General features: G+C 41.4%; 3 non-coding genes and 2 pseudogenes across 3 annotated transcripts; all 5 read left to right on the plus strand.

The window, feature by feature from the left end:
* Positions 1 to 1,731: 1,731 nt before the first annotated feature.
* Positions 1,732 to 1,849, plus strand: LOC134481343 (5S ribosomal RNA). The gene has a single exon (XR_010056836.1). It is a non-coding gene; the product is annotated as a 5S ribosomal RNA (ribosomal RNA).
* A 2,328-nt stretch (positions 1,850 to 4,177) lies between these two features.
* On the plus strand, positions 4,178 to 4,295 carry LOC134481388 (5S ribosomal RNA; annotated as a pseudogene).
* A 2,333-nt stretch (positions 4,296 to 6,628) lies between these two features.
* On the plus strand, positions 6,629 to 6,746 carry LOC134481344 (5S ribosomal RNA). Its single transcript, XR_010056837.1, has one exon. It is a non-coding gene; the product is annotated as a 5S ribosomal RNA (ribosomal RNA).
* Positions 6,747 to 9,075: 2,329 nt separating this feature from the next.
* On the plus strand, positions 9,076 to 9,193 carry LOC134481345 (5S ribosomal RNA). Its single transcript, XR_010056838.1, has one exon. It is a non-coding gene; the product is annotated as a 5S ribosomal RNA (ribosomal RNA).
* A 2,331-nt stretch (positions 9,194 to 11,524) lies between these two features.
* Positions 11,525 to 11,642, plus strand: LOC134481389 (5S ribosomal RNA; annotated as a pseudogene).
* Positions 11,643 to 13,263: the final 1,621 nt, after the last annotated feature.

A 13,263-nucleotide genomic window follows, 5' to 3' on the forward strand; every position in this document is an offset into this window, starting at 1 on the left:
TGTCAGAGGAACCCCTCCTCTAGGATGTGGCTGAGCTGAAGCACACAGGCGGGAAACTCTGCAGAATCCGCGGCCCTGAGCATCTGAGCGCGCTTCAAGTCTCCGATTAAATTTTAAAAATGGCCTCCAATAAAACTACATTGCAAAAAATGGGAAAAAAAAAACAGAATGGAAAGAGTAAAAGAGCTGAAGAGGCTGAGCCTGAAGAATTTGTGGTAGAAAAAGTACTGAACCATTGTGTAGTGAACTATTTCGTGAAGTGGAAGGGGTTTACAGATGCCGATAATACTTGGGTACCAGGAGAAAATTTAGATTGTCCAGAATTAATTGAAGCACTTCTTCATTCTCGAAAAGCTGGTAAAGAAAACGATTGTCCAAAAAGGAAATCTTTATCTGATAGTGAATCCGATGAGAGCAAATCGAAGAAGAGAGATGCTGCTGATAAGCAAAGGAGGCGAATATGAAGTGGCCTCAGATTGTCATCGCCTTCTATGAGGAGTGGCTGATTTGGCATTCTTGTACCGAAATGAAGTACAATAATTGTTTGCATATATAAATACACAATATTATATATATATGTATATAATATATATATATATATATATATATATGAATGATCTGGATCTTGGGTTTTGAATTACTAGTGTGGATCAAATAGCATCCTGATGAAAATCACGTCTGATATGCTAGTTTTGAAAGCATTGGCAGTAGTTGGGAGATTTTTGGTTTTCGTTCTGCGTCAAAAGGCACTGACTCCTTTGAGCGAGTGAGAGCTCTCTGTAGTTGCTTCCTGTAACAGTAGAGTACTTGACACCATGTTGTATTTCCTCGGCTTGAAGAACAGCTTTTCTTAAACACTGGGGAGATTTTACAGTCATGACCCAAGTCAGAACTTATTTTTAACTGGGACACAGAAGGACCATTCTGGTTTGTGTGTGTGTGTGTGTGTGTGTGTGTGTGTGTGTGTGTGTGTGCGTTTCTTTGTATGCAGTGTATGCATAAAACACTTACATAACCTGTCTGTTTTAGCTTGATTTTAATACTCAAAAGAGCTGAACGTGAAAACACAGGTTGATGAGAGGCCATCAGCCTGAACATTTTCCTGAAACCATAACCTTTCAGATTAAGCAGAGTCTGTAATGTATTGGATAGTTTAAAAGCAAGCCCATCAGAATTGATGTATTATCAAATAAATACAGTAGTTTATTTTCATACCAACTCCACCTTCAGAAAACGGAATTAAATAAAGTAGTAGCTTGATTTAACAACAAGACTTGGCCTAGTGTGGTGGTGTGCACCTTTAATGCCAGAACTCTAGAGGCAGGTGGAGCTGTGATTTAAGAGGCCAGCTGATCTACAGAGGCAGGTCCGAGTCAGCTGTTCTGTGTAAAGGTTCCTCTGGTTGAACCATTCCTTTGTAGGAAGTTAAAATCTGTACTAAAAGGTTATGATTCATGGAATCTGTTAGATGTGGAAGTAGAATCATGGTTAGAGCTGAGGTTGGCCATTAAGTCCTGCTGTGGTTTAGTCCCTGGAAGCTCTGGTTGGTTGGTGGTGTTGTTCATATGGGGTCTCAAGTCCCTTCAAGCTCTTTTAGTCCTTTCTCTGATTTCTTCAACTGGGGTCCTGCGCTCAGTTCACTGGTTTGTTGCTCGCATTCACCTATGTATCTGCCGTATTCTGGCTGTGTCAATGAATAGTTTTATATTCCTTTAAAAAAATGTCAGAAGAGCCTACAGCCATACCACCCTGAACGCGCCCGATCTCGTCTGATCTCGGAAGCTAAGCAGGGTCGGGCATGCTTAGTACGTGGATGGGAGACCACCTGGGATACCGGGTGCTGTAGGCTTTTGGGGGTTGGGGATTTAACTCAGTGGTAGAGCTCTTGCCAGGCAATCAAAATCAGGAGCTCAGGAGCTCAGGAGCTCAGGAGCCAGTGATTTCAGGACAGCAGGGATACACAGTGAGACCATGTGCGTAACAAACCAACAGAAACCAAAACAACAAAGCAACCTTAAAAAACCCATCCCAAACCAAACCAAACCAAACCAACAAACAGAAATAGACTTTACAACTTTTTTAAAAAGATGTATTTCTTATATATAAGTACACTGTAGCTGTCTTCAGACACACCAGAAGAGGGCATCAGATCTCACTACAGATGGCTGTGAGACACCATGTCGTTGCTGGGATTTGAACTCAGAACCTCTGGAAGAGCAGTCAGTGCTCTTAACCACTAAGCCATCCTTCCAGCCCGACTTTACAACTTTTATTCTGTCTTTTTTTTTCCTTCCCCAGAGCTAAGGATCGAACCCAGGGCCTTGTGCTTGCTAGGCATGTGCCATACGACTGAGTTAAATACCCAACCCTAAAAATAGACTTTAAAAATGTCAGAGGAGGGTTCGGTCCCCAGCTCCGAAAAAAAAGAACCAAAAAAAAAAAATGTCAGAGGAACCCCTCCTCTAGGATGTGGCTGAGCTGAAGCACACAGGCGGGAAACTCTGCAGAATCCGCGGCCCTGAGCATCTGAGCGCGCTTCAAGTCTCCGATTAAATTTTAAAAATGGCCTCCAATAAAACTACATTGCAAAAAATGGGAAAAAAAAACAGAATGGAAAGAGTAAAAGAGCTGAAGAGGCTGAGCCTGAAGAATTTGTGGTAGAAAAAGTACTGAACCATTGTGTAGTGAACTATTTCGTGAAGTGGAAGGGGTTTACAGATGCCGATAATACTTGGGTACCAGGAGAAAATTTAGATTGTCCAGAATTAATTGAAGCACTTCTTCATTCTCGAAAAGCTGGTAAAGAAAACGATTGTCCAAAAAGGAAATCTTTATCTGATAGTGAATCCGATGGGAGCAAATCGAAGAAGAGAGATGCTGCTGATAAGCAAAGGAGGCGAATATGAAGTGGCCTCAGATTGTCATCGCCTTCTATGAGGAGTGGCTGATTTGGCATTCTTGTACCGAAATGAAGTACAATAATTGTTTGCATATATAAATACACAATATTATATATATATGTATATAATATATATATATATATATATATATATATATATGAATGATCTGGATCTTGGGTTTTGAATTACTAGTGTGGATCAAATAGCATCCTGATGAAAATCACGTCTGATATGCTAGTTTTGAAAGCATTGGCAGTAGTTGGGAGATTTTTGGTTTTCGTTCTGCGTCAAAAGGCACTGACTCCTTTGAGCGAGTGAGAGCTCTCTGTAGTTGCTTCCTGTAACAGTAGAGTACTTGACACCATGTTGTATTTCCTCGGCTTGAAGAACAGCTTTTCTTAAACACTGGGGAGATTTTACAGTCATGACCCAAGTCAGAACTTATTTTTAACTGTGACACAGAAGGACCATTCTGGTTTGTGTGTGTGTGTGTGTGTGTGTGTGTGTGTGTGTGTGTGTGCGTTTCTTTGTATGCAGTGTATGCATAAAACACTTACATAACCTGTCTGTTTTAGCTTGATTTTAATACTCAAAAGAGCTGAACGTGAAAACACAGGTTGATGAGAGGCCATCAGCCTGAACATTTTCCTGAAACCATAACCTTTCAGATTAAGCAGAGTCTGTAATGTATTGGATAGTTTAAAAGCAAGCCTATCAGAATTGATGTATTATCAAATAAATACAGTAGTTTATTTTCATACCAACTCCACCTTCAGAAAACGGAATTAAACAAAGTAGTAGCTTGATTTAACAACAAGACTTGGCCTAGTGTGGTGGTGTGCACCTTTAATGCCAGAACTCTAGAGGCAGGTGGAGCTGTGATTTAAGAGGCCAGCTGATCTACAGAGGCAGGTCCGAGTCAGCTGTTCTGTGTAAAGGTTCCTCTGGTTGAACCATTCCTTTGTAGGAAGTTAAAATCTGTACTAAAAGGTTATGATTCATGGAATCTGTTTGATGTGGAAGTAGAATCATGGTTAGAGCTGAGGTTGGCCATTAAGTCCTGCTGTGGTTTAGTCCCTGGAAGCTCTGGTTGGTTGGTGGTGTTGTTCATATGGGGTCTCAAGTCCCTTCAAGCTCTTTTAGTCCTTTCTCTGATTTCTTCAACTGGGGTCCTGCGCTCAGTTCACTGGTTTGTTGCTCGCATTCACCTATGTATCTGCCGTATTCTGGCTGTGTCAATGAATAGTTTTATATTCCTTTAAAAAAATGTCAGAAGAGCCTACAGCCATACCACCCTGAACGCGCCCGATCTCGTCTGATCTCGGAAGCTAAGCAGGGTCGGGCATGCTTATTACGTGGATGGGAGACCACCTGGGATACCGGGTGCTGTAGGCTTTTGGGGGTTGGGGATTTAACTCACTGGTAGAGCTCTTGCCAGGCAATCAAAATCAGGAGCTCAGGAGCTCAGGAGCTCAGGAGCCAGTGATTTCAGGACAGCAGGGATACACAGTGAGACCATGTGCGTAACAAACCAACAGAAACCAAAACAACAAAGCAACCTTAAAAAACCCATCCCAAACCAAACCAAACCAAACCAACAAACAGAAATAGACTTTACAACTTTTTTAAAAAGATGTATTTCTTATATATAAGTACACTGTAGCTGTCTTCAGACACACCAGAAGAGGGCATCAGATCTCACTACAGATGGCTGTGAGACACCATGTCGTTGCTGGGATTTGAACTCAGAACCTCTGGAAGAGCAGTCAGTGCTCTTAACCACTAAGCCATCCTTCCAGCCCGACTTTACAACTTTTATTCTGTCTTTTTTTTTCCTTCCCCAGAGCTAAGGATCGAACCCAGGGCCTTGTGCTTGCTAGGCATGTGCCCTACGACTGAGTTAAATCCCCAACCCTAAAAATAGACTTTAAAAATGTCAGAGGAGGGTTCGGTCCCCAGCTCCGAAAAAAAAGAACCAAAAAAAAAAAAATGTCAGAGGAACCCCTCCTCTAGGATGTGGCTGAGCTGAAGCACACAGGCGGGAAACTCTGCAGAATCCGCGGCCCTGAGCATCTGAGCGCGCTTCAAGTCTCCGATTAAATTTTAAAAATGGCCTCCAATAAAACTACATTGCAAAAAATGGGAAAAAAAAACAGAATGGAAAGAGTAAAAGAGCTGAAGAGGCTGAGCCTGAAGAATTTGTGGTAGAAAAAGTACTGAACCATTGTGTAGTGAACTATTTCGTGAAGTGGAAGGGGTTTACAGATGCCGATAATACTTGGGTACCAGGAGAAAATTTAGATTGTCCAGAATTAATTGAAGCACTTCTTCATTCTCGAAAAGCTGGTAAAGAAAACGATTGTCCAAAAAGGAAATCTTTATCTGATAGTGAATCCGATGAGAGCAAATCGAAGAAGAGAGATGCTGCTGATAAGCAAAGGAGGCGAATATGAAGTGGCCTCAGATTGTCATCGCCTTCTATGAGGAGTGGCTGATTTGGCATTCTTGTACCGAAATGAAGTACAATAATTGTTTGCATATATAAATACACAATATTATATATATGTATATAATATATATATACATATATATATATATATATATATATATATATGAATGATCTGGATCTTGGGTTTTGAATTACTAGTGTGGATCAAATAGCATCCTGATGAAAATCACGTCTGATATGCTAGTTTTGAAAGCATTGGCAGTAGTTGGGAGATTTTTGGTTTTCGTTCTGCGTCAAAAGGCACTGACTCCTTTGAGCGAGTGAGAGCTCTCTGTAGTTGCTTCCTGTAACAGTAGAGTACTTGACACCATGTTGTATTTCCTCGGCTTGAAGAACAGCTTTTCTTAAACACTGGGGAGATTTTACAGTCATGACCCAAGTCAGAACTTATTTTTAACTGGGACACAGAAGGACCATTCTGGTTTGTGTGTGTGTGTGTGTGTGTGTGTGTGTGTGTGTGTGCGTTTGTTTGTATGCAGTGTATGCATAAAACACTTACATAACCTGTCTGTTTTAGCTTGATTTTAATACTCAAAAGAGCTGAACGTGAAAACACAGGTTGATGAGAGGCCATCAGCCTGAACATTTTCCTGAAACCATAACCTTTCAGATTAAGCAGAGTCTGTAATGTATTGGATAGTTTAAAAGCAAGCCTATCAGAATTGATGTATTATCAAATAAATACAGTAGTTTATTTTCATACCAACTCCACCTTCAGAAAACGGAATTAAACAAAGTAGTAGCTTGATTTAACAACAAGACTTGGCCTAGTGTGGTGGTGTGCACCTTTAATGCCAGAACTCTAGAGGCAGGTGGAGCTGTGATTTAAGAGGCCAGCTGATCTACAGAGGCAGGTCCGAGTCAGCTGTTCTGTGTAAAGGTTCCTCTGGTTGAACCATTCCTTTGTAGGAAGTTAAAATCTGTACTAAAAGGTTATGATTCATGGAATCTGTTTGATGTGGAAGTAGAATCATGGTTAGAGCTGAGGTTGGCCATTAAGTCCTGCTGTGGTTTAGTCCCTGGAAGCTCTGGTTGGTTGGTGGTGTTGTTCATATGGGGTCTCAAGTCCCTTCAAGCTCTTTTAGTCCTTTCTCTGATTTCTTCAACTGGGGTCCTGCGCTCAGTTCACTGGTTTGTTGCTCGCATTCACCTATGTATCTGCCGTATTCTGGCTGTGTCAATGAATAGTTTTATATTCCTTTAAAAAAATGTCAGAAGAGCCTACAGCCATACCACCCTGAACGCGCCCGATCTCGTCTGATCTCGGAAGCTAAGCAGGGTCGGGCATGCTTAGTACGTGGATGGGAGACCACCTGGGATACCGGGTGCTGTAGGCTTTTGGGGGTTGGGGATTTAACTCAGTGGTAGAGCTCTTGCCAGGCAATCAAAATCAGGAGCTCAGGAGCTCAGGAGCTCAGGAGCCAGTGATTTCAGGACAGCAGGGATACACAGTGAGACCATGTGCATAACAAACCAACAGAAACCAAAACAACAAAGCAACCTTAAAAAACCCATCCCAAACCAAACCAAACCAAACCAACAAACAGAAATAGACTTTACAACTTTTTTAAAAAGATGTATTTCTTATATATAAGTACACTGTAGCTGTCTTCAGACACACCAGAAGAGGGCATCAGATCTCACTACAGATGGCTGTGAGACACCATGTCGTTGCTGGGATTTGAACTCGGAACCTCTGGAAGAGCAGTCAGTGCTCTTAACCACTAAGCCATCCTTCCAATCCGACTTTACAACTTTTATTCTGTGTTTTTTTTTCCTTCCCCAGAGCTAAGGATCGAACCCAGGGCCTTGTGCTTGCTAGGCATGTGCCCTACGACTGAGTTAAATCCCAAACCCTAAAAATAGACTTTAAAAATGTCAGAGGAGGGTTCGGTCCCCAGCTCCGAAAAAAAAGAACCAAAAAAAAAAAAATGTCAGAGGAACCCCTCCTCTAGGATGTGGCTGAGCTGAAGCACACAGGCGGGAAACTCTGCAGAATCCGCGGCCCTGAGCATCTGAGCGCGCTTCAAGTCTCCGATTAAATTTTAAAAATGGCCTCCAATAAAACTACATTGCAAAAAATGGGAAAAAAAAAAACAGAATGGAAAGAGTAAAAGAGCAGAAGATGCTGAGCCTGAAGAATTTGTGGTAGAAAAAGTACTGAACCATTGTGTAGTGAACTATTTCGTGAAGTGGAAGCGGTTTACAGATGCCGATAATACTTGGGTACCAGGAGAATATTTAGATTGTCCAGAATTAATTGAAGCACTTCTTCATTCTCGAAAAGCTGGTAAAGAAAACGATTGTCCAAAAAGGAAATCTTTATCTGATAGTGAATCCGATGAGAGCAAATCGAAGAAGAGAGATGCTGCTGATAAGCAAAGGAGGCGAATATGAAGTGGCCTCAGATTGTCATCGCCTTCTATGAGGAGTGGCTGATTTGGCATTCTTGTACCGAAATGAAGTACAATAATTGTTTGCATATATAAATACACAATATTATATATATATGTATATAATATATATATACATATATATATATATATATATATGAATGATCTGGATCTTGGGTTTTGAATTACTAGTGTGGATCAAATAGCATCCTGATGAAAATCACGTCTGATATGCTAGTTTTGAAAGCATTGGCAGTAGTTGGGAGATTTTTGGTTTTCGTTCTGCGTCAAAAGGCACTGACTCCTTTGAGCGAGTGAGAGCTCTCTGTAGTTGCTTCCTGTAACAGTAGAGTACTTGACACCATGTTGTATTTCCTCGGCTTGAAGAACAGCTTTTCTTAAACACTGGGGAGATTTTACAGTCATGACCCAAGTCAGAACTTATTTTTAACTGGGACACAGAAGGACCATTCTGGTTTGTGTGTGTGTGTGTGTGTGTGTGTGTGTGTGTGTGTGCGTTTCTTTGTATGCAGTGTATGCATAAAACACTTACATAACCTGTCTGTTTTAGCTTGATTTTAATACTCAAAAGAGCTGAACGTGAAAACACAGGTTGATGAGAGGCCATCAGCCTGAACATTTTCCTGAAACCATAACCTTTCAGATTAAGCAGAGTCTGTAATGTATTGGATAGTTTAAAAGCAAGCCCATCAGAATTGATGTATTATCAAATAAATACAGTAGTTTATTTTCATACCAACTCCACCTTCAGAAAACGGAATTAAACAAAGTAGTAGCTTGATTTAACAACAAGACTTGGCCTAGTGTGGTGGTGTGCACCTTTAATGCCAGAACTCTAGAGGCAGGTGGAGCTGTGATTTAAGAGGCCAGCTGATCTACAGAGGCAGGTCCGAGTCAGCTGTTCTGTGTAAAGGTTCCTCTGGTTGAACCATTCCTTTGTAGGAAGTTAAAATCTGTACTAAAAGGTTATGATTCATGGAATCTGTTTGATGTGGAAGTAGAATCATGGTTAGAGCTGAGGTTGGCCATTAAGTCCTGCTGTGGTTTAGTCCCTGGAAGCTCTGGTTGGTTGGTGGTGTTGTTCATATGGGGTCTCAAGTCCCTTCAAGCTCTTTTAGTCCTTTCTCTGATTTCTTCAACTGGGGTCCTGCGCTCAGTTCACTGGTTTGTTGCTCGCATTCACCTATGTATCTGCCGTATTCTGGCTGTGTCAATGAATAGTTTTATATTCCTTTAAAAAAATGTCAGAAGAGCCTACAGCCATACCACCCTGAACGCGCCCGATCTCGTCTGATCTCGGAAGCTAAGCAGGGTCGGGCATGCTTAGTACGTGGATGGGAGACCACCTGGGATACCGGGTGCTGTAGGCTTTTGGGGGTTGGGGATTTAACTCAGTGGTAGAGCTCTTGCCAGGCAATCAAAATCAGGAGCTCAGGAGCTCAGGAGCTCAGGAGCCAGTGATTTCAGGACAGCAGGGATACACAGTGAGACCATGTGCATAACAAACCAACAGAAACCAAAACAACAAAGCAACCTTAAAAAACCCATCCCAAACCAAACCAAACCAAACCAACAAACAGAAATAGACTTTACAACTTTTTTAAAAAGATGTATTTCTTATATATAAGTACACTGTAGCTGTCTTCAGACACACCAGAAGAGGGCATCAGATCTCACTACAGATGGCTGTGAGACACCATGTCGTTGCTGGGATTTGAACTCGGAACCTCTGGAAGAGCAGTCAGTGCTCTTAACCACTAAGCCATCCTTCCAATCCGACTTTACAACTTTTATTCTGTGTTTTTTTTTCCTTCCCCAGAGCTAAGGATCGAACCCAGGGCCTTGTGCTTGCTAGGCATGTGCCCTACGACTGAGTTAAATCCCAAACCCTAAAAATAGACTTTAAAAATGTCAGAGGAGGGTTCGGTCCCCAGCTCCGAAAAAAAAGAACCAAAAAAAAAAAAATGTCAGAGGAACCCCTCCTCTAGGATGTGGCTGAGCTGAAGCACACAGGCGGGAAACTCTGCAGAATCCGCGGCCCTGAGCATCTGAGCGCGCTTCAAGTCTCCGATTAAATTTTAAAAATGGCCTCCAATAAAACTACATTGCAAAAAATGGGAAAAAAAAAAAAACAGAATGGAAAGAGTAAAAGAGCTGAAGAGGCTGAGCCTGAAGAATTTGTGGTAGAAAAAGTACTGAACCATTGTGTAGTGAACTATTTCGTGAAGTGGAAGTGGTTTACAGATGCCGATAATACTTGGGTACCAGGAGAATATTTAGATTGTCCAGAATTAATTGAAGCACTTCTTCATTCTCGAAAAGCTGGTAAAGAAAACGATTGTCCAAAAAGGAAATCTTTATCTGATAGTGAATCCGATGAGAGCAAATCGAAGAAGAGAGATGCTGCTGATAAGCAAAGGAGGCGAATATGAAGTGGCCTCAGATTGTCATCGCCTTCTATGAGGAGTGGCTGATTTGGCATTCTTGTACCGAAATGAAGTACAATAATTGTTTGCATATATAAATACACAATATTATATATATATGTATATAATATATATATACATATATATATATATATATATGAATGATCTGGATCTTGGGTTTTGAATTACTAGTGTGGATCAAATAGCATCCTGATGAAAATCACGTCTGATATGCTAGTTTTGAAAGCATTGGCAGTAGTTGGGAGATTTTTGGTTTTCGTTCTGCGTCAAAAGGCACTGACTCCTTTGAGCGAGTGAGAGCTCTCTGTAGTTGCTTCCTGTAACAGTAGAGTACTTGACACCATGTTGTATTTCCTCGGCTTGAAGAACAGCTTTTCTTAAACACTGGGGAGATTTTACAGTCATGACCCAAGTCAGAACTTATTTTTAACTGGGACACAGAAGGACCATTCTGGTTTGTGTGTGTGTGTGTGTGTGTGTGTGTGTGTGTGTGTGTGCGTTTCTTTGTATGCAGTGTATGCATAAAACACTTACATAACCTGTCTGTTTTAGCTTGATTTTAATACTCAAAAGAGCTGAACGTGAAAACACAGGTTGATGAGAGGCCATCAGCCTGAACATTTTCCTGAAACCATAACCTTTCAGATTAAGCAGAGTCTGTAATGTATTGGATAGTTTAAAAGCAAGCCTATCAGAATTGATGTATTATCAAATAAATACAGTAGTTTATTTTCATACCAACTCCACCTTCAGAAAACGGAATTAAACAAAGTAGTAGCTTGATTTAACAACAAGACTTGGCCTAGTGTGGTGGTGTGCACCTTTAATGCCAGAACTCTAGAGGCAGGTGGAGCTGTGATTTAAGAGGCCAGCTGATCTACAGAGGCAGGTCCGAGTCAGCTGTTCTGTGTAAAGGTTCCTCTGGTTGAACCATTCCTTTGTAGGAAGTTAAAATCTGTACTAAAAGGTTATGATTCATGGAATCTGTTTGATGTGGAAGTAGAATCATGGTTAGAGTTGAGGTTGGCCATTAAGTCCTGCTGTGGTTTAGTCCCTGGAAGCTCTGGTTGGTTGGTGGTGTTGTTCATATGGGGTCTCAAGTCCCTTCAAGCTCTTTTAGTCCTTTCTCTGATTTCTTCAACTGGGGTCCTGCGCTCAGTTCACTGGTTTGTTGCTCGCATTCACCTATGTATCTGCCGTATTCTGGCTGTGTCAATGAATAGTTTTATATTCCTTTAAAAAAATGTCAGAAGAGCCTACAGCCATACCACCCTGAACGCGCCCGATCTCGTCTGATCTCGGAAGCTAAGCAGGGTCGGGCATGCTTATTACGTGGATGGGAGACCACCTGGGATACCGGGTGCTGTAGGCTTTTGGGGGTTGGGGATTTAACTCAGTGGTAGAGCTCTTGCCAGGCAATCAAAATCAGGAGCTCAGGAGCTCAGGAGCTCAGGAGCTCAGGAGCCAGTGATTTCAGGACAGCAGGGATACACAGTGAGACCATGTGCATAACAAACCAACAGAAACCAAAACAACAAAGCAACCTTAAAAAACCCATCCCAAACCAAACCAAACCAAACCAACAAACAGAAATAGACTTTACAACTTTTTTAAAAAGATGTATTTCTTATATATAAGTACACTGTAGCTGTCTTCAGACACACCAGAAGAGGGCATCAGATCTCACTACAGATGGCTGTGAGACACCATGTCGTTGCTGGGATTTGAACTCGGAACCTCTGGAAGAGCAGTCAGTGCTCTTAACCACTAAGCCATCCTTCCAATCCGACTTTACAACTTTTATTCTGTGTTTTTTTTTCCTTCCCCAGAGCTAAGGATCGAACCCAGGGCCTTGTGCTTGCTAGGCATGTGCCCTACGACTGAGTTAAATCCCAAACCCTAAAAATAGACTTTAAAAATGTCAGAGGAGGGTTCGGTCCCCAGCTCCGAAAAAAAAGAACCAAAAAAAAAAAAATGTCAGAGGAACCCCTCCTCTAGGATGTGGCTGAGCTGAAGCACACAGGCGGGAAACTCTGCAGAATCCGCGGCCCTGAGCATCTGAGCGCGCTTCAAGTCTCCGATTAAATTTTAAAAATGGCCTCCAATAAAACTACATTGCAAAAAATGGGAAAAAAAAAAAAACAGAATGGAAAGAGTAAAAGAGCTGAAGAGGCTGAGCCTGAAGAATTTGTGGTAGAAAAAGTACTGAACCATTGTGTAGTGAACTATTTCGTGAAGTGGAAGTGGTTTACAGATGCCGATAATACTTGGGTACCAGGAGAATATTTAGATTGTCCAGAATTAATTGAAGCACTTCTTCATTCTCGAAAAGCTGGTAAAGAAAACGATTGTCCAAAAAGGAAATCTTTATCTGATAGTGAATCCGATGAGAGCAAATCGAAGAAGAGAGATGCTGCTGATAAGCAAAGGAGGCGAATATGAAGTGGCCTCAGATTGTCATCGCCTTCTATGAGGAGTGGCTGATTTGGCATTCTTGTACCGAAATGAAGTACAATAATTGTTTGCATATATAAATACACAATATTATATATATATGTATATAATATATATATACATATATATATATATATATATGAATGATCTGGATCTTGGGTTTTGAATTACTAGTGTGGATCAAATAGCATCCTGATGAAAATCACGTCTGATATGCTAGTTTTGAAAGCATTGGCAGTAGTTGGGAGATTTTTGGTTTTCGTTCTGCGTCAAAAGGCACTGACTCCTTTGAGCGAGTGAGAGCTCTCTGTAGTTGCTTCCTGTAACAGTAGAGTACTTGACACCATGTTGTATTTCCTCGGCTTGAAGAACAGCTTTTCTTAAACACTGGGGAGATTTTACAGTCATGACCCAAGTCAGAACTTATTTTTAACTGGGACACAGAAGGACCATTCTGGTTTGTGTGTGTGTGTGTGTGTGTGTGTGTGTGTGTGTGTGTGCGTTTCTTTGTATGCAGTGTATGCATAAAACACTTACAT

The sequence above is a fragment of the Rattus norvegicus genome, chromosome 12 (genome assembly GCF_036323735.1).
Source record: "Rattus norvegicus strain BN/NHsdMcwi chromosome 12, GRCr8, whole genome shotgun sequence".
NCBI classification, from domain to species: Eukaryota; Metazoa; Chordata; class Mammalia; order Rodentia; family Muridae; genus Rattus; species Rattus norvegicus.